Source organism: Petromyzon marinus, chromosome 58, assembly GCF_048934315.1.
Source record: "Petromyzon marinus isolate PM22_M1 ecotype Great Lakes invasive population chromosome 58, UKy_Petmar_22M1.pri1.0, whole genome shotgun sequence".
Classification (NCBI taxonomy): domain Eukaryota; kingdom Metazoa; phylum Chordata; class Hyperoartia; order Petromyzontiformes; family Petromyzontidae; genus Petromyzon; species Petromyzon marinus.
In genome coordinates, this window is record NC_133724.1 from 781,630 (window position 1) to 795,401 (window position 13,772).

Genomic DNA, 13,772 nt, shown 5'->3' on the forward strand with positions numbered 1-13,772 from the left:
TGAGTGAGCAGGTGAGTTAGTGAGTAGGTTAGTGCATGAGTAGGTTAGTGGTTGAGTGGATGAGAGGGTGAGTGAGCAGGTGAGTTAGTGAGTAGGTAAGTGGTTGAGTGGATGGGTGAGTGAGCAGGTGAGTTAGTGAGTAGGTTAGTGCGTGAATAGGTAAGTGGTTGAGTGGATGAGTGAGAGGGTGAGTGAGCAGGTGAGTTAGTGACTAGGTTAGTGCATGAGTAGGTAAGTGGTTGAGTGGATGAGAGGGTGAGTGAGCAGGTGAGTTAGTGAGTAGGTTAGTGCATGAGTAGGTAAGTGGTTGAGTGGAAGGGTGAGCAGGTGAGTTAGTGAGTAGGTTAGTGCGTGAACAGGTAAGTGGTTGAGTGGATGAGTGAGAGGGTGAGTGAGCAGTTGAGTTAGTGAGTAGGTTAGTGCGTGAGTAGGTAAGTGGTTGAGTGGATGGGTGAGCAGGTGAGTGAGTAGGTTAGTGCGTGAACAGGTAAGTGATTGAGTGGATGAGTGAGAGGGTAAGTGAGCAGGTGAGTTAGTGAGTAGGTTAACGCGTGAACAGGTAAGTGGTTGAGTGGATGAGAGGGTGAGTGAGCAGGTGAGTTAGTGAGTAGGTTAGTGCATGAGTAGGTAAGTGGATTATCTGGAACTTCACTCCTGACTAGTTCTGGCCGTATACCCTGCAGGTTGTGTTTCCTGGCTTTCCATACAGGATGGCGCGCATTGGTGGGCTCTACGGATGATATACGCCGCTTCACAAATGTGAATTATTAAATATCTTCATATCTCAAAGTTCGTAAGTCGAATGTTCGTAGGTAGAGGAGTCCCTGTACACCCCAATGCACTGTCATATACACACACACACCAATGATATGCTGTATATTCAAATGCCACACTGTTATTGATTAATTGTGTTGACTTGTATTCTCTTATACTGTACACACAGCACACCAATAAAAAAAACTTTGAATGGGAGGCATCGTGGGAATTACAGCGAGACTACAGAGGGACCTCGTGGAGCACTAACAACGACATCATCAGCTCAGGAGGTGCAGCAATCAGTCAGGTGGGGCCCAAATATTTAGAGTATTAAACTAAAAAGTAAATCTTGACTTAAAGCTTTCGTGACTGCAGGAACTAATATTCTTTGGGTCTTTCGGTAAAGTCACGTAGATGGTTCAAAGAAAATAACAAAAAATAAAAAACTACATTTTGCTCGCAACGCAAGCGGTCATCAGGATGACGTCATCAGGATGACGACCGCTTGTTGCGATGACGTCATTCTGATGACGACTGCTTGTTGCGATGACGTCATCCTGATGACGACCGCTTGTGTTTTCTTTGAACCTATGTGACGTTGCTAAAACCAAAACTGTTTTTTTATTTTACCAGGTAAGGCTCACTGAGCTACGTAGCTCTTTTTCAGAAGTGACCTGACCACAAATAATGGCTCAACAAAGTGGCTTATCATCATGTGGAAATTATAGCAGCCAAATACCCTGAACGCACTTTGATTCTAAATGTGGAGGGGAAACCCGGAGGAGCCGGGGAAAAATCCACACGACCACGAGGAGAGACGGAAAGCAAACTCCGAATATACAGCAGGCGTCGGGGTTCAGATCGAACCCACGAACTCCTCCTGTGTACCAGGCGATGGGAGTTAACATCTCCTTTGGTTCTTTCGGTAAAGTCACGTAGAATGAGAATAAAATAATAAATTGATAAAATAAAATAACACAATAAAATTCTCACGACGTTTCGGCCACAACACAAGTGGCCTTCATCAGGTGAAGGGACGAGACTGTCTGGAGGACAGCGCTGGAGCGAACAAAGCCACGCTCAGATCACGACCTTTAAGCTGTGTGAGAAGAAACAAAGCGCCTTGACAAAGGAATTAGCATAGAATTTAGCATTTAAATAGCTGAGTGATTAGCTTGTGACTGGTCACAGAAATGGCTATGTTAAAGTTAAAGCATACACATCCACAGAGGCACCCCTTGACAAAGGAATTAGCATGCTATTTCAATGCTAAATTCTATGCTAATTCCTTTGTCAAGGCGCTCTGTTTTCCTTAGAGCCTAGTCCCACATGGTGTTGGACCAGATGCGCTTTTTGGCGTCATCATTATCAGAGTTATGCTTTTTGTTTGCATTCCGACCGCAGGTATTGTGGTCAATGCAAACATGACTCCTTGTAAAAAAGGTGTCAGTTTTGTTTCCAGATAAAAGGGTAAAATACAATGATCACATTTTGCTACTGGCAAAGGAGGTTCAAATGGTATACACTACACTATACACTACACTACTATACACTATACTACTACTACACACTACACTATACACTACACTACTATACACTACACTATACACTACATTATAATAGTAAATGTTGTGGTTTACTCTCCATAACACAACCGGTGAGTGCTTAACTAGTATACTACACTATACACTACACTATACGCAACACTATACACTACCCCTACTACCACTCACTACGTTGGAGCTACCCCTACTACCACTCACTACGGTGAAGCTACCCCTACTACCACTCACTACGGTGAAGCTACCCCTACTACTACTCACTACGGTGAAGCTACCCCTACTACCACTCACTACGGAGAAGCTAACCCTACGACCACTCACTACGGTGAAGCTACCCCTACTACCACTCACTACGGTGAAGCTACCCCTAATACCACTCACTACGGTGAAGCTACCCGTACTACCACTCACTACGGTGAAGCTAACCCTACTACTACTCACTACGGTGAAGCTACCCCTACTACCACTCACTACGGTGAAGCGACCCCTACTACCACTCACTACGGTGAAGCTATGCCTACTACTACCACTCACTCCGGTGAAGCTACCCCTACTACTACCACTCACTACGGTGAAGGTACCCCTACTACCACTCACTATGGTGAAGCTACCCCTACTACCACTCACTACGGTGAAGCTACACCTACTACCACTCACTACGGTGAAGCTACCCCTTCTACCACTCACTACGGTGAAACTATCGCTACCACCACTCACTATGGTGAAGCTACCCCTACTACCACTCACTACGGTGAAGCTACACCTACCACCACTCACTACGGTGAAGCTACCCCTTCTACCACTCACTACGGTGAAACTACCCCTACTACCACTCACTACGGTGAAGCTACCCCTACTACCACTCACTACGGTGAAGCTACCCCTACTACCACTCACTACGGTGAAGCTACACCTACTACCACTCACTACGGTGAAGCTACCCCTTCTACCACTCACTACGGTGAAACTACCCCTACTACCACTCACGATGGTGAAGCTACCCCTACTACCAATCACTACGGTGAAGCTACCCCTACTACCACTCACTACGGTGAAGCTACGCCTACTACCACTCACTACGGTGAAGCTACCCCTATTACCACTCACTACGGTGAAGCTACCCCTACTACCAATCACTACGGTGAAGCTACCCCTACTACCACTCACTACGGTGAAGCTACGCCTACTACCACTCACTACGGTGAAGCTACCCCTACTACGACTCACTACGGTGAAGCTACCCCTACTACCACTCACTACGGTGAAGCTACCCCTAATACCACTCACTACGGTGAAGCTACCCGTACTACCACTCACTACGGTGAAGCTAACCCTACTACTACTCACTACGGTGAAGCTACCCCTACTACCACTCACTACGGTGAAGCGACCCCTACTACCACTCACTACGGTGAAGCTATGCCTACTACTACCACTCACTCCGGTGAAGCTACCCCTACTACTACCACTCACTACGGTGAAGGTACCCCTACTACCACTCACTATGGTGAAGCTACCCCTACTACCACTCACTACGGTGAAGCTACACCTACTACCACTCACTACGGTGAAGCTACCCCTTCTACCACTCACTACGGTGAAACTATCGCTACCACCACTCACTATGGTGAAGCTACCCCTACTACCACTCACTACGGTGAAGCTACACCTACCACCACTCACTACGGTGAAGCTACCCCTTCTACCACTCACTACGGTGAAACTACCCCTACTACCACTCACTACGGTGAAGCTACCCCTACTACCACTCACTACGGTGAAGCTACCCCTACTACCACTCACTACGGTGAAGCTACACCTACTACCACTCACTACGGTGAAGCTACCCCTTCTACCACTCACTACGGTGAAACTACCCCTACTACCACTCACGATGGTGAAGCTACCCCTACTACCAATCACTACGGTGAAGCTACCCCTACTACCACTCACTACGGTGAAGCTACGCCTACTACCACTCACTACGGTGAAGCTACCCCTATTACCACTCACTACGGTGAAGCTACCCCTACTACCAATCACTACGGTGAAGCTACCCCTACTACCACTCACTACGGTGAAGCTACGCCTACTACCACTCACTACGGTGAAGCTACCCCTACTACGACTCACTACGGTGAAGCTACCCCTACTACCACTCACTATGGTGAAGCTACCCCTACTACCAATCACTACGGTGAAGCTACCCCTACTACCACTCACTACGGTGAAGCTACCCCTATTACCACTCACTACGGTGAAGCTACCCCTATTACCACTCACTACGGTGAAGCTACCCCTACTACCACTCACTACGGTGAAGCTACCCCTACTACCACTCACTACGGTGAAGCTACCCCTACTACTACTCACTACGGTGAAGCTACCCCTACCACCACTCACTACGGTGAAGCTACCCCTACTACTACCACTCACTACGGTGAAGCTACCCCTACCACCACTCACTACGGTGAAGCTACCCCTACTACTACCACTCACTACGGTGAAGCTACCCCTACTACCACTCACTATGGTGAAGCTACCCCTACTACCACTCACTACGGTGAAGCTACCCCTACTACCACTCACTACGGTGAAGCTACCCCTACTACCACTCACTACGGTGAAGCAACCCCTACTATCACTCACTAGGGTGAAGCTACCCCTACTACCACTCACTACGGTGAAGCTATCCCTACTACCACTCACTACGGTGAAGCTACCCCTACTACCACTCACTACGGTGAAGCTAGACCTACTACCACTCACTACGGTGAAGCTACCCCTACTACCACTCACTACGGTGAAACTACCCCTACTACCACTCACTACGGTGAAGCTACCCCTACTACCACTCACTAGGGTGAAGCTACCCCTACTACCACTCACTATGGTGAAGCAACCCCTACTACCACTCACTACGGTGAAGCTACCCCTACTACCACTCACTACGGTGAAGCTACGCCTACTACCACTCACTACGGTGAAGCTACCCCTATTACCACTCACTACGGTGAAGCTACCCCTACTACTACTCACTACGGTGAAGCTACCCCTACTACCACTCACTACGGTGAAGCTACCCCTACCACCACTCACTACAGTGAAGCTACCCCTACTACCACTCACTACGGTGAAGCTACCCCTACTACTACCACTCACTACGGTGAAGCTACCCCTACTACCACTCACTACGGTGAAGCTACCCCTACTACCACTCACTACGTTGAAGCAACCCCTACTATCACTCACTAGGGTGAAGCTACCCCTACTACCACTCACTACGGTGAAGCTATCCCTACTACCACTCACTACGGTGAAGCTACCCCTACTACCACTCACTACGGTGAAGCAACCCCTACTATCACTCACTAGGGTGAAGCTACCCCTACTACCACTCACTACGGTGAAGCTACCCCTACTACCACTCACTACGGTGAAGCTACCCCTACTACCACTCACTACGGTGAAGCTACACCTACTACCACTCACTACGGTGAAGCTACCCCTACTACCACTCACTATCGTGAAGCTACCCCTACCACCACTCACTACGGTGAAGCTACCCCTACTACCACTCACTACGGTGAAGCTAGACCTACTACCACTCACTACGGTGAAGCTACCCCTACTACCACTCACTACGGTGAAGCTACCCCTACTACCACTCACTACAGTGAAGCTACCCCTACTACCACTCACTACGGTGAAGCTACCCCTACCACCACTCACTACGGTGAAGCAACCCCTACCACCACTCACTAGGGTGAAGCTACCCCTACTACCACTCACTACGGTGAAGCTACCCCTACTACCACTCACTACGGTGAAGCTACACCTACTACCACTCACTACGGTGAAGCTACCCCTACTACCACTCACTATGGTGAAGCTACCCCTACCACCACTCACTATGGTGAAGCTACCCCTACCACCACTCACTACCGTGAAGCCACCCCTACTACCACTCACTATGGTGAAGCTACCCCTACAACCACTCACTATGGTGAAGCTAGACCTACTACTACCACTCACTATGGTGAAGCTACCCCTACTACCACTCACTATGGTGAAGCTACCCCTACTACCACTCACTACGGTGAAGCTACTCCTACCACCACTCACTACGGTGAAGCTACCCCTACTACTACTCACTACGGTGAAGCTACCCCTACTACCACTCACTACGGTGAAGCTAGACCTACTACCACTCACTACGGTGAAGCTACCCCTACTACCACTCACTACGGTGAAGCTACTCCTACCACCACTCACTACGGTGAAGCTACCCCTACTACTACCACTCACTAGGGTGAAGCTACCCCTACTACCACTCACTACGGTGAAGCTACCCCTACTACCACTCACTACGGTGAAGCTACACCTACTACCACTCACTACGGTGAAGCTACCCCTACTACCACTCACTATGGTGAAGCTACCCCTACTACCACTCACTACGGTGAAGCTACCCCTACTACCACTCACTACGGTGAAGCTACCCCTACTACCACTCACTACGGTGAAGCTACCCCTACTACCACTCACTAGGGTGAAGCTACCCCTACCACCACTCACTACCGTGAAGCCACCCCTACTACCACTCACTATGGTGAAGCTACCCCTACTACCACTCACTATGGTGAAGCTAGACCTACTACTACCACTCACTATGGTGAAGCTACCCCTACTACCACTCACTATGGTGAAGCTACCCCTACTACCACTCACTACGGTGAAGCTACTCCTACCACCACTCACTACGGTGAAGCTACCCCTACTACTACTCACTACGGTGAAGCTACCCCTACTACCACTCACTACGGTGAAGCTACCCCTACTACTACTCACTACGGTGAAGCCACCCCTACCATCACTCACTACGGTGAAGCTACCCCTACTACCACTCACTACGGTGAAGCTAGACCTACTACTACCACTCACTACGGTGAAGCTAGACCTACTACTACCACTCACTATGGTGAAGCTACCCCTACCACCACTCACTATGGTGAAGCTACCCCTACTACCACTCACTATGGTGAAGCTAGACCTACTACTACCACTCACTACGGTGAAGCTAGACCTACTACTACCACTCACTACGGTGAAGCTACCCCTACTACCACTCACTACGGTGAAGCTACCCCTACTACCACTCACTACGGTGAAGCTACCCCTACCACCACTCACTACGGTGAAGCTACCCCTACTACCACTCACTACGGTGAAGCTACCCCTACTACTACCACTCACTACGGTGAAGCTACCCCTACTACCACTCACTACGGTGAAGCTACCCCTACTACCACTCACTACAGTGAAGCTACCCCTACTACCACTCACTACGGTGAAGCTACCCCTACTACCACTCACTACGGTGAAGCTACCCCTACTATCACTCACTACGGTGAAGCTACCCCTACTACTACCACTCACTATCGTGAAGCTACCCCTACTACCACTCACTACGGTGAAGCTACCCCTACTATCACTCACTACGGTGAAGCTACCCCTACTACCACTCACTACGGTGAAGCTACCCCTACTACTACTCACTATGGTGAAGCTAGACCTACTACTACCACTCACTATGGTGAAGCTACACCTACTACCACTCACTACGGTGAAGCTACCCCTACTACCACTCACTACGGTGAAGCTACCCCTACTACCACTCACTAGGGTGAAGCTACCCCTACTACCACTCACTACGGTGAAGCTACCCCTACTACCACTCACTACGGTGAAGCTACCCCTACTACTACCACTCACTACGGTGAAGTGACAACACCCGAACATCGCGGAGGGCTGCGTCGCTACACCCCCAGAGAAAGCGCACTGCGCTACAGCCACACGAACAACAACAACAACACGCAGCAACAACACCACCACGACCACCACTGTGTTGTTGTGGGGAGCGGTGGTGCTGCGGTTAGCGCTACGGACATGGCGACCCGAGTTCGATTCCCGCTCACGGCCACCAACTAACGCCCGTGACGATTATCTGGACCGGTCCTGGACCTCCCCCTAGGTCGACTCAGCCTCAAATGAGCACTGTACCTGATGCGACGTGAAAACATCGTCACTGGGGGGGGGGGGAGACAAAGGCGGCCGGGCGTGGTACTGGCCACCCCTGACGGCCTGCATAGGTCTATGCTGCTACTCGCTGAGTGTGTGATTGTGTGGTTGCGTGTGTGTGACTGTGTGTGTGTGAGACTGTGTGTGTGATTGTGTGTGTGACTGTGTGTGTGATTGTGCGTGTGACTGTGTGGTTGTGTGTGATTGTGTGTGTGACTGTGTGTGTGTGATTGTGCGTGTGACTGTGTGTGAATGTGTGTGTGGTTGTGTGTGATTGTGTGTGTGATTGTGTGTGTGACTGTGTGGTTGTGTGTGACTGTGTGTGTGATTGTGTGATTAAGCGGTGGTGTAGCGGTTAGCACGCTGCGCTATGAACCCGGCGACCCGGGTTCACATTCCCGCTCACGGCCAACACCGGTGACGATTATCTGAACCGGTCCTGGGCCTCCCCTAGATCGACTCAGCCTCAAATGAGTACCTGGTGCGGTGTGTAAACATTGCCACTAGGGAGACAAAGGCGGTCGGGCGTGGTGCTGGCCACCCACCCCCTCGTGTACCGTTCCGGCCTTCATAGGTGCTCGCTAACAGCACTTGCCCCTACAGTCTGATATGGGGGATCTGTGTGACTGTGTGATTGTGCGTGTGACTGTGTGATTGTGCGTGTGACTGTGTGATTGTGCGTGTGACTGTGTGATTGTGCGTGTGACTGTGTGATTGTGCGTGTGACTGTGTGATTGTGCGTGTGACTGTGTGTGCGCGTGATTGTGTGTGTGTGACTGTGTGTGTGCGTGATTGTGTGTGTGTGACTGTGTGTGCGTGATTGTGTGTGCGTGATTGTGTGTGTGTGATTGCGTGTGAAGTTTACAACTTGTGTGAAGAACGATCACTCAAGGGGCTCTTCCAGCAGGTTAGTGGAGCGAGTGTTCGTGTCGAGTAGTAGTGTGTGTGTGTCTAGTAGTAGTGTGTGTGTGTCTAGTAGTAGTAGTGTGTGTCTAGTAGTAGTGTGTGTGTCTAGTAGTAGTGTGTGTGTGTGTCTAGTAGTAGTGTGTGTGTGTGTCTAGTAGTAGTGTGTGTGTGTCTAGTAGTAGTGTGTGTCTAGTAGTGTGTGTGTCTAGTAGTAGTGTGTGTCTAGTAGTAGTGTGTGTGTGTCTAGTAGTAGTGTGTGTCTAGTAGTAGTGTGTGTGTCTAGTAGTAGTGTGTGTCTAGTAGTAGTGTGTGTGTCTAGTAGTAGTGTGTGTCTAGTAGTAGTGTGTGTCTAGTAGTAGTGTGTGTGTGTCTAGTAGTAGTGTGTGTGTCTAGTAGTAGTGTGTGTGTGTCTAGTAGTAGTGTGTGTGTGTCTAGTAGTAGTGTGTGTGTCTAGTAGTAGTGTGTGTGTGTCTAGTAGTGTGTGTGTGTCTAGTAGTAGTGTGTGTGTCTAGTAGTAGTGTGTGTGTCTAGTAGTAGTGTGTGTCTAGTAGTAGTGTGTGTGTCTAGTAGTAGTGTGTGTCTAGTAGTGTGTGTGTCTAGTAGTGTGTGTGTCTAGTAGTAGTGTGTGTCTAGTAGTAGTGTGTGTGTCTAGTAGTAGTGTGTGTGTGTCTAGTAGTAGTGTGTGTGTCTAGTAGTAGTGTGTGTCTAGTAGTAGTGTGTGTGTCTAGTAGTAGTGTGTGTGTAGTAGTAGTGTGTGTCTAGTAGTAGTGTGTGTGTCTAGTAGTAGTGTGTGTGTGTAGTAGTAGTGTGTGTGTCTAGTAGTAGTGTGTGTGTCTAGTAGTAGTGTGTGTGTCTAGTAGTAGTGTGTGTCTAGTAGTAGTGTGTGTGTGTCTAGTAGTAGTGTGTCTAGTAGTAGTGTGTGTCTAGTAGTAGTGTGTCTAGTAGTGTGTGTGTCTAGTAGTAGTGTGTGTCTAGTAGTGTGTGTGTGTCGAGTAGTAGTGTGTGTGTGTGTCTAGTAGTAGTGTGTGTGTCTAGTAGTAGTGTGTGTGTGTCTAGTAGTAGTAGTAGTAGTGTGTGTCTAGTAGTAGTGTGTGTGTCTAGTAGTAGTGTGTGTGTGTCTAGTAGTAGTGTGTGTGTCTAGTAGTGTGTGTGTGTCTAGTAGTAGTGTGTGTGTGTCTAGTAGTAGTGTGTGTGTCTAGTAGTAGTGTGTGTGTCTAGTAGTAGTGTGTGTCTAGTAGTAGTAGTGTGTGTCTAGTAGTAGTGTGTGTCTAGTAGTAGTGTGTCTAGTAGTAGTGTGTCTAGTAGTGTGTGTGTCTAGTAGTAGTGTGTGTCTAGTAGTAGTGTGTGTGTCTAGTAGTAGTGTGTGTCTAGTAGTAGTGTGTGTGTGTCTAGTAGTAGTGTGTGTCTAGTAGTAGTGTGTGTGTGTCTAGTAGTAGTGTGTGTCTAGTAGTAGTGTGTGTGTGTCTAGTAGTAGTGTGTGTCTAGTAGTGTGTGTGTGTGTCTAGTAGTAATGTGTGTGTGTCTAGTAGTAGTGTGTGTCTAGTAGTAGTGTGTGTGTCTAGTAGTAGTGTGTGTCTAGTAGTGTGTGTGTCTAGTAGTAGTGTGTGTCTAGTAGTGTGTGTGTGTCTAGTAGTAATGTGTGTGTCTAGTAGTAGTGTGTCTAGTAGTGTGTGTGTCTAGTAGTAGTGTGTGTGTCTAGTAGTAGTGTGTGTCTAGTAGTGTGTGTGTGTGTGTCTAGTAGTAGTGTGTGTCTAGTAGTAGTGTGTGTGTCTAGTAGTAGTATGTGTCTAGTAGTAGTGTGTGTGTCTAGTAGTAGTGTGTGTGTCTAGTAGTAGTGTGTGTGTCTAGTAGTAGTGTGTGTGTGTCTAGTAGTAGTGTGTGTGTCTAGTAGTGTGTGTGTGTCTAGTAGTAGTGTGTGTCTAGTAGTAGTGTGTGTGTCTAGTAGTAGTATGTGTCTAGTAGTAGTGTGTGTGTCTAGTAGTAGTGTGTGTGTCTAGTAGTAGTGTGTGTGTCTAGTAGTAGTGTGTGTCTAGTAGTAGTGTGTGTGTGTCTAGTAGTAGTGTGTCTAGTAGTGTGTGTCTAGTAGTAGTGTGTCTAGTAGTGTGTGTGTCTAGTAGTAGTGTGTGTCTAGTAGTGTGTGTGTGTCGAGTAGTAGTGTGTGTGTGTCTAGTAGTAGTGTGTGTGTCTAGTAGTAGTGTGTGTGTGTCTAGTAGTAGTAGTAGTGTGTGTCTAGTAGTAGTGTGTGTGTCTAGTAGTAGTGCGTGTGTGTCTAGTAGTAGTGTGTGTGTCTAGTAGTGTGTGTGTGTCTAGTAGTAGTGTGTGTGTGTCTAGTAGTAGTGTGTGTGTCTAGTAGTAGTGTGTGTGTCTAGTAGTAGTGTGTGTCTAGTAGTAGTAGTGTGTGTCTAGTAGTAGTGTGTGTCTAGTAGTAGTGTGTCTAGTAGTAGTGTGTCTAGTAGTGTGTGTGTCTAGTAGTAGTGTGTGTGTCTAGTAGTAGTGTGTGTGTCTAGTAGTAGTGTGTGTCTAGTAGTAGTGTGTGTGTCTAGTAGTAGTGTGTGTCTAGTAGTAGTGTGTGTGTGTCTAGTAGTAGTGTGTGTCTAGTAGTGTGTGTGTGTGTGTCTAGTAGTAGTGTGTGTGTCTAGTAGTAGTATGTGTCTAGTAGTAATGTGTGTGTGTCTAGTAGTAGTGTGTGTCTAGTAGTAGTGTGTGTGTCTAGTAGTAGTGTGTGTCTAGTAGTGTGTGTGTCTAGTAGTAGTGTGTGTCTAGTAGTGTGTGTGTGTGTCTAGTAGTAATGTGTGTGTCTAGTAGTAGTGTGTCTAGTAGTGTGTGTGTCTAGTAGTAGTGTGTGTGTCTAGTAGTAGTGTGTGTGTCTAGTAGTAGTGTGTGTCTAGTAGTGTGTGTGTGTGTCTAGTAGTAGTGTGTGTCTAGTAGTAGTGTGTGTGTCTAGTAGTAGTATGTGTCTAGTAGTAGTGTGTGTGTCTAGTAGTAGTGTGTGTGTCTAGTAGTAGTGTGTGTGTGTCTAGTAGTAGTGTGTGTGTCTAGTAGTAGTGTGTGTCTAGTAGTGTGTGTGTGTCTAGTAGTAGTGTGTGTCTAGTAGTAGTGTGTGTGTCTAGTAGTAGTATGTGTCTAGTAGTAGTGTGTGTGTCTAGTAGTAGTGTGTGTCTAGTAGTAGTGTGTGTGTCTAGTAGTAGTGTGTGTCTAGTAGTGTGTGTGTGTCTAGTAGTAGTGTGTGTCTAGTAGTGTGTGTGTGTGTCTAGTAGTAATGTGTGTGTCTAGTAGTGGTGTGTCTAGTAGTGTGTGTGTGTGTCTAGTAGTAGTGTGTGTCTAGTAGTAGTGTGTGTCTAGTAGTGTGTGTGTGTCTAGTAGTAATGTGTGTGTCTAGTAGTAGTGTGTGTGCGCGTGGTAAAGTTACCAGCTGTAGTAGTCGAAGTTCGGTGACCTGCAACTTGTCGGAGTGACAACTCACGAGCTGAGACACACAAAGACGCTGGGGACGAGTGTTGTGAGTGTGTGTATATGTGTGTGTGTACTCGTGTGTGTGTGTACTCGTGTGTTTGTGACAGTCTAAATATTCATGGTTTGTACGAGGAAGTCGTGACCGCCCAGGCTGCTGCTGCTGCTTCTGGGAAGTGATCCCACTTCGAGTCAACGAGACACAACAACAGCGTGTGTTGTTGTGTTGTTGTTGTGTTGTTGTGCGTGCGGTGCTGGGCCGGTCCAGGGTAACTTCTCCTAGGTCGACTCAGCCTCAAATGTTAGCCTGGTGCTGTGTAAAAACATCGCCGCCGGGGAGACAAAGGCGGCCGGGCGTGGTGCTGGCCACCCACCCCTCGTGTGCTGTGTCGGCCTTCACTGGTGGGGATCGTTGTCTTTGTGAAGCGGTTCGTGAAGGACGCTGCTGGGCAGTGCCAGGCTAGGTGCACATTGGCGGTACTGGGTTGTTGGGAGGCAGTCGCCCTCCGGAGGCTCACAACATAAAACGCCGCGAGTTGTCAGCGTAGGGGGCAGCACAGATGGCGGTGGCGGCGGTGGTGGTGGTGGTGAATCCGTCTCTCTGCCGGTGGTCGTCTCGGTCGGTCGACCCATGGCACCCGCTGGGTCTGTCCCGTGACCTCCTCCTGCAAGCAGCGAGCCTACGACACTTCCACGTGGCAGCCACAAAGTGCAGCTAGCCTGGCACGGGCGCCGTGGTGACGTCACCGTCGCTTCGTGGCGAGGTATTGGCGACTGCGAGGAAGAAGGGCACATTCCGCGAAACGTCGCCGATACGGGAACTGAAAGCGACTTTCGACGAAAGAACACCGTTTGATTTCGTAGAGCGGATAAACCCGGCCACTCGGACCACGCGCTTAGGTTATGCCCCTTAGGCCACGCCTCCTCATCAGGCCACGCCCTATACCAGCCCCTCCCACTACGACCTCCCTCCACCAAACGCAAATCGCTCCCAAGTGGCGGCGGCGCTGGGGGCAC

General features: G+C 48.8%; 1 protein-coding gene across 3 annotated transcripts in view; it reads right to left on the minus strand.

Moving 5' to 3' along the window:
- LOC142905726 (E3 ubiquitin-protein ligase RNF213-like) overlaps positions 1-13,681 on the minus strand; it is a 116,098-nt gene extending 102,417 nt beyond the window's left edge. For 2 of the 3 annotated variants that reach the window (XM_076052803.1, XM_076052800.1), the window contains exon 1: positions 12,715-13,681. The gene's annotated coding sequence lies outside the window, so the exon portion shown is untranslated. The remainder of the gene's footprint in view (positions 1-12,714) is intronic. The other variant, XM_076052802.1, reaches the window with a different exon arrangement.
- Positions 13,682-13,772: the final 91 nt, after the last annotated feature.